An 8,032-nucleotide genomic window follows, 5' to 3' on the forward strand; every position below is an offset into this window, starting at 1 on the left:
CCAGGACTCACTTAGTAGCCCCCGAACCAGGCTTCAATGACGATGAGTCCGGCGCGCAGATTTTCTTCGGCATTGCAAGGCGGGTTCTCCTCCGAATTCCGTGTACCTGTTGAATAAAGTCCGGTTTCTTGTAAATGTTGCGCTCCTTGGCTTCTACGCCCAATAATGGCCGTCTCCCACGTGTCAAACGAATATGAAAAGTCTGAATGTTTTTACATCCACACCCCTAGCCGCGTAAATGAGCCGCCCATTTAAGGGCACGAGGATTTAGATCCAAACCACACCTTCTCCCCTTCGCGAGTGTTCATCAGAGCGCATCCGACAAAGGTCCATTCCACCATGGCCAGCCGTCGCAACTCCTCCTTTCGCCCTTCCAGCCCTCAGCCTGGATATTGGGAGAGATGCTTCATCCCGCATAGCGAGCTAGTGACTCTCCAGACCAAGGGATTTCTCCCCCTGGCCTATATGGTCCCGGTTCGAGCCAGTCTTGCCATCTATAATGGCAGAGAGCAAGCAGAGAGTGCCCCTAATCCCTCCAAAGGAGAGCGGGTATGCCTTGTCCCTTATTTAATAAGCGGGCTCAGATTTCCAATCCATCCGTTTCTCCGGGGGCTCCTGGAGTTCTATGGCCTCCAGCTACACAATCTTACGCCTGCCTCCGTATTGCATATCGCGGGCTTCGTAGCCCTCTGCGAGCTGTTTTTGGGTGTTGAGGCTCATTTCGGGCTGTGGAAAGAGCTATTCTGCCTTGTGCCCTGTTCTCAGAAGGGGTCAATATATCAAGTGGGCGGAGCCGATGTGTGTCGCATCGCCGGGACCAGATACCTATCCGGAACCCCAAAGAAGGCGTCCGAGGACTGGCCTTCGGAATGGTTTTACATAGAGGACGTCCCGCTGCCAGATCCTGTTTGGATCGGCCTCCCTGAGTTCGACAGTGCTCCACTAAAGAAGCGCCTAAGTTGGCATCCACGGAGCCCTCAGAGGGAAAGTGACAAGGACGTCCTTTACCTGATGGGCCGGATAAGATTGTTAGCTCATTTCGGACTGACCATGACCGGGGTCATGGCCGCATGCATCATGCGAGGGGTGCAGCCGCTACAGTATAGAGGCCACCCCATATGGGACTTCAACGGGGAGGACGACGCCACCCGCTACGGCCGTAAGGGACCGGATTCGGCTACGACTCTAACAAAGACCTTGTCCGCTTTGTACAAGGGAGAAGAGGAGGAATTTCTCCGCGTCAACCCACAGGGTGGATTTTCTATGTACAATCCCCCAAGCTGGGTAAGTGGTCACATTTAATTGCCCATCCGTTTTTATATTCCCATTGTTAAATATTCAGTCTAACAACTTCAACACAGGAACTGCGCCAGGCTGTTAAAGAAATAAACAGCCCTCCTCCACAACCCGAGGACCCAGGACGGTCCCTCGACCCGGCCTCTCAAGAGGATCCGGTGGTATCAGTGGAGCTGATTGATGGAGTGTTCCATCAATTAAGCAAGGACAACGCCTTGGTGGCCATTACGGCCGATTACCCAGGGCTAATCCCGGCCTCCCAGGTAACTGAGATCGAAGTCCCAGTACCCCGAATAGGGGTCTGCCCTCTCGTGTTTTCAGTTTCCTGATTACAACCGAGCTTTGCAGGGGAGGTTTTTGAGATGGGAGGCCGAACCTGCGGCGACAAGCCAACGAGGGGCCGCAGGGCCCCGTGGGTAGAAAAGAGGTGCAGTCCGGACCGAGGCGTCAGCGCAAAGGTATGGCGCGCCCCCTTATCCCAGGTGTTATACCTTCCAGGCATATTAACACTCGTGCTCTCTTCAGGACAAAGAGACCTCGCCGGACTATATCCGGAGAGGCTACCAATCGCGCCTCCACCAGCCAGGCTCCAAAGCCTGGTCCGAAGGCGGAGGCGAACATAAGGCGCGCACCGGACGCTCCTCCGACAGAGGATGTGGACAGGTTGTCTGCCACCAACTTTGAGGTGGAGAGTTCCATGAACCACAGGCATCGCCGGACAATTCTTCGCGACGCTTGTTTCTCCCAAGAGGCATTAGATGCCTTCATTCGGGAGATGCGAACCTCCGTGCTGCTCAAAATGGTCTAGCCAGAGCCACGGAGCAATATGTAAAAGACATACGGGTAAGAAAATTTTGGTAATTATATATATATACCAGTAGCCCCGAGACTTGAAACAGTTAGAATAACTGATTTAAGGATCATTTGTTATGCAGGTTCTTACAAAAAAGAATTCCCTGCTGTCCCAGGAGCTAGTAGAGTGCAAAGCCCAACTTGAGGCCGCACTAGCCGTGGCAGGGGAGCCCAAGGAGACCCCCTCTGGTAATGTACACTTCGAAATATAAGTATTTTGCGAAGCACGGGATGGGTGCGAATCTGACAAATGAAATTGCAGATGGCGCCGGATTGAATCCGGAAAGGCAACAACTCCTACGCCAGCTGAAGGCTGGTGAGAAGGTGCTGACAAAGGTGAGGCGGGAGAAGAACGATCTCCAAGATGCCAACACCAAGCTGGGCGTCGACCTGAAAGATGTTCGTGCCTAGCTGTCAGACTCCGTTAAGGAGAATCAGCGGCTTCGGCGCGGCATATTTAGTAAGTGCTTGAACGAACCTTGGAAAAAAAGTTTGGCGGGGAAGTCGACTAACAGAGTAATGTCTGTAGGTGTGCTAACAGGTCGTCCTGCAGAGGAGATGCCCGGTTCTACAGGTGACCTTCTTCCCGAGCTCTCACAACTGCTCGAGCGAGTTCGGCAGGCGATGCAAGGCGTTGCCCAGTCCTTGTGGCCATCCATCTCCATGCCCGAAGGTCTTGGAGAGCTTGTGGAGAAGCTGAAGGGAGCACGGCGGCGCTTCCAATTGTGGAAGATATCGGCCTGCCGTCAAGGCGCTAGGGAGGCCTGGGCCATGGTGAAGACGCGGTACACAAAGGCTGACCCCAACCACATGGCCGAGGTCAGTCTTGTGGGGCCTGATGGGAAGGAGATCCCTATAAGCTTAGTATACGGCCAAGTAGAATTGGTCGCAAAGTATTCCCAGCAGGACTGTAAATTAGACAGCCTGTTAGATTGTATTGAAGAGGAATACAATCAGTCAGAATGACTATGTAATTTAATTGACATTTATAATGCCTTCTAGCCGGATTGTAGATCGTTTGTCATGGCTGACCTTTTCGCTTCAGCCTCGGGACCTGACGGTCCGGAGTGTGTCCGAATTCCCATGCGGTTATATAAGAACCGGGGAATGCATGGAGACCAGGCGTAGGGGTCATTAGTGCGTGAACAGACAAGTGCTCGACTAGTTATGTTATATTACATGGTTAGTAAGAAACATCTTCCAGGGAGAATAGTTCCATTAGGGGTTCCTTTCCCTGGGAGGCATGCCCTAAAGTGCATGCCCATTCTGCGAAAAAGACGCGGGAAAAAGCATCTGGGGGCACATAAATAAATAAGTGAAAAGATCATCTTTTAGGTCACCGACCGAATATTCCCTTAAGAACGCTAGCTTTCGGCTTCACCCAGTCTGAGGTACACATCCGGCTGATCCGGCAGTAACAATCGCAGAGGTGCTCCCTTTACCACCTAGCCGAATAATCGAGAACGTAGGGGTAAGCACAGAAGCCAGGCAACCCAGCTTGGCCAAAACTTAAGTCATATCGATGCATATAATGGTGAAATAAAAGGTACATGCGGAAGTGTAACACATGTGTTGGGCATGAAGCCCGTATAACTAAGCTTCTGTTAAAAGAAGCCCCCAGGTTTAATGAGTGCGAATAGCACGTCATTTGATGAGCCTTTAAAGGCTATAAGAGAAAGGACGGAGAAGGAGAGAAATGTAAGACAGACAGTATATAAAAAATGGACAGAGGAAGGAGACGAACACAGAGTCCAGCGCTAGGCATAGAATCTTCGGAGATGTGCTGCGTTCCATGGGTTCGGCTCGAGTCGGTTATCCGATGCATCTCACAGGCGGTACGCTCCACCAGTCAGGACTTGGTCAATTATGAAGGGACCTTCCCACTTGGGCTTGAGTTTGTCCTTTTTCTTATCCGGCAGGCGTAGAACTAATTCGCCAACGTTGTAATTTTTGGCCCGTACTTCTCTGCTTTGGTATCTTCGAGCCTGCTGTTGATAGAATGCGGAACGGGCTTTTGCCACGTCACGCTCCTCCTCCAATGCGTCCAAACTGTCCTGCCGATCGAGCTCGGCTTCTCTTTCTTCGTACATGCGCACTCGAGGTGAGTCATGAATTATGTCGCAAGGCAAAACTGCCTCTGCGTCGTACAGCATAAAGAATGGTGTGTATCCGGTGGTGCGATTCGGCGTGGTCCGCAGCCCCCAGAGTACGGAGTCGAGCTCCTCTACCCAGTGCGTGTTAGATTCCTTGAGGGACCGCACTAATCTGGGTTTGATGCCGCTCATGATAAGACCATTTGAACGTTCGACCTGGCCGTTAGTTTGTGGGTGATAGACGGAAGCATAATCGAGCTTGATGCCCATGTTTTTGCACCAGAGTTTTACCTCGTCGGCCGTAAAGTTCGTGCCGTTATCAGTGATGATGCTGTGGGGGATGCCGTAATGGTGTACAACCCCGGATATAAAGTCTATCACTGGTCCGGATTCGGCCGTCTTAACAGGCTTGGCTTCTATCCATTTGGTGAACTTATCCACCATGACTAGTAAGTATTTTTGCTTGTGGGTTCCGCCTTTAAGTGGTCCAACCATGTCAAGCCCCCAGACCGCGAAGGGCCAAGTGATGGGAATGGTTTGGAGGGCGGTGGGTGGCATATGGCTTTGGTTTGCAAAGAGCTGGCAACCGACGCATCGTTGGACTAAGTCTTGGGCGTCTGCCCGGGCCGTCGGCCAATAAAAGCCTGTATGGAGGGCCCTGCTTACAAGGGACCGAGCTGCCGCGTGATGACCGCCGAGTCCGGCGTGAATTTCAGCCAGGAGGTTCCGCCCTTCCTCTTCGAAGATGCACCTTTGAAGGACTCCGGTAGTGCTTTTCTTATAAAGCTCTCCCTCGTGGACTTTGTAGGCTTTGGATTGCCGCACTATGCAGCGTGCCTCATTTTGGTCCTCGGGGAGTTCCTGCCTAGTAAGGTAGGCGAGGAATGGTTCTATCCACGGGGCGATGACGGCCATTATTACGTGGGTTGAAGGTGTTATCATTGGCAGAGCCTCCGATTGTGTCAGAATGTTCGGTGCTGGGCAGTGTGGTTGGGTCCGGGATGTTATTGTTCGGCTCCCCTTCCCATACTACGGATGGCTTGAACAGCCTTTCCAAGAAGATGTTGGGGGGACTACATCGCATTTTGCGCCGATGCGTGCCAGGACATCTGCCGCCTGATTATTTTCCCGGGCTATATGGTGAAATTCAAGCCCTTAGAACCGAGCTGACATTTTTAGGACGGCGTTGCAGCAAGCTGCCATTTTTGGATCCTTGGCATCGAAGTCTCCATTTATTTGGGATATTGCGAGGTTCGAGTCCCCGCGCACCTCTAGGCGTTGAATGCCCATGGATACTGCCATCCGGAGACCATGTAAAAGGGCCTCATATTCGGCTGCATTGTTGGAGTCTGTGTACATAATCTGGAGTACGTAATGGACTGTGTCTCCTGTGGGGGACGTCAAAACGACGCCAGCCCCTAGTCCGGCCAACATCTTGGAGCCATCGAAATGCATGATCCAATTTGAATATGTGCCGTACTCTTTAGGGAGTTCGGCCTCCGTCCATTCTGCAACGAAGTCGGCCAAAACTTGCGACTTGATGGCTCGCCGTGGCTTATAAGTTATGTCGAACGGGAGGAGCTCAATGGACCATTTTGCAATCCGGCCCGTTGCGTCACAGTTGTTTACAATATCGTTAAGTGGTACTTCCGAGGCTACTGTTATTGAACACTCTTGAAAGTAGTGTCGTAGCTTCCGGGATGCCATGAATACCGCGCACGCAATTTTTTGATAATGCGGGTACCGTGATTTGCACGGAGTGAGGACAGTGGAGACATAATAGACCGGCTTTTGAAGGGGGAATTTGTGTCCGTCCGTTTCTCGTTCGACGATGACCACTGCGCTTACAACCTGATGTGTTGCTGCAATGTACAATAGCATTGGTTCACCAATGTTTGGCACGGCCAGGACTGGGTTTGTTGCCAATATGGCTTTTATTTCGTCGAGTCTGGCCGTGGCTGCATCCATCCATTCGAAGTGTTCGGTGCGCCGAAGGAGGCGGTAAAGGGGTAGGGCCTTTTCTCCCAAGTGGGAGATAAAGCGGCTTAGAGCCGCCACGCATCCGGTTAACTTTTGTATTTGTTTGAGGTCCGTTGGGATATCCAATTGTGATAGAGCTCGGATCTTGGCTGGATTTGCTTCAATTCCTCTACTGGATACAATGAAGCCCAAGAGCTTTTCGGCTGGAACGCCGAAAACACATTTTTCCGGGTTGAGCTTGATGTCGTATGTTCGGAGGCTATCAAATGTGAGCCTCAAGTCATCTACTAGAGATTCGACATGTCTTGTTTTGACAACCACATCATCTACATATGCCTCCACTGTTTTGCCGATCTGGTTTGCCAGACATGTCTGAATTATGCGCTGATATGTTGCGCCGACGTTTTTGAGCCCGAAGGGCATTGTGTTGAAGCAGAATGGGCCGTCTTGATTTGATGGTAGCCGGAATATGCGTCGAGGAAACACAACGAATCGTGTCCTGCGGTAGCGTCGATAATTTGATCGATGCGGGGGAGGGGAAGGGATCCTTTGGGCAAGCCTTGTTAAGGTCTTTAAAATCAACGCACAGGCGCCAGGATTTGTCCTTCTTTGGTACCATCACCAGGTTTGCTAGCCAGTCCGGATGTTTTATATCTCTGATGAATCCGGCCTCCAATAGCTTTTCTAGCTCCTCTCCCATGGCCTGTCTCTTAGGTTCGGAAAAATGTCGAAGAGCTTGTTTGACAGGTTTGAATCCTTTTAGGATATTTAAGCTGTGCTCGGCCAGCCTGCGTGGGATTCCTGGCATGTCTGAAGGGTGCCAGGCGAAAATGTCCCAGTTCTCTCGTAGGAACTCTCACGGTGCGGCGTCTACATCAGGGTTTAACTGTGCCCCGATGGAAGCTATTTTATTGGGGTCCGTTGGATGGACCTAGAATTTGACTATTTTGTCCGCCGGTTTAAAGGAGGTGGACTTGGATCTTTTGTCGAGTACCACATCGTCGCTATTCACCGTGGAGCGCAGCGCAGTCAGTTCCTCAGCCGCTAGGGCTTCGGATAGTGCCTCGAGGGCCAGTGCGGCTGTCTTGTTTTCGGCGCGGAGTGCTATGTCCGGATCACTAGCGAGAGTGATGATCCCGTTAGGCCCGGGCATCTTGAGCTTCATGTACCCGGGGTATTGCTTGGAAGATTGTAAACGCTTCCCGTCCTAGCAGAGCGTGATAACCGCTGCTGAACGGAGCCACATGGAACGTGACCTCTTTGGACCTGTAATTATCCGGCGTGCCGAACACCACATCTAGTGTGATTTTTCCTGTACAGCGCGCTTCCCGACTGGGGATTATTCCTCCAAAGGTTGTGCTGCTTCGCTCAATGCGGTTCCAGTCTATTTCCATTTTTTGAAGGGTTTCCTCATAAATGAGGTTCAATCCGCTGCCGCCGTCCATGAGTACCTTGGTAAGAGAGAGCCGTCCACTATTGGACTGAGGACCAATGCGCTGGTGCTCGGGCTGTTCGGAATTTAGGTTCATCACTGGCGTTAAAGGTAATAGCCGTGTCACTCCATGGGTTTATTGTTGCTACTTGGTAGACTTCGGCAAGGCTGCGGAGTGTCCTTTTTTGCATATTATTTGATGCGAAAGTCTCGAAGACTGTTAATACCGTATTGGTGTCTCTGGGGTGGCTTTTTGTGGCCTCCGGAATTAGGAGATCTTCGCCAATTTTGGCCACCTGCCAGAGTATCCAACATGCTCTAAGGCTGTGAGTTGGTGTGGCGTCCTCTGTACTGTGAATTTTACAGGTTCCATTAAGCC

This window comes from Triticum urartu, chromosome 2A (assembly GCF_056163025.1).
Source record: "Triticum urartu cultivar PI428250 chromosome 2A, HENAU_Tu73, whole genome shotgun sequence".
Classification (NCBI taxonomy): domain Eukaryota; kingdom Viridiplantae; phylum Streptophyta; class Magnoliopsida; order Poales; family Poaceae; genus Triticum; species Triticum urartu.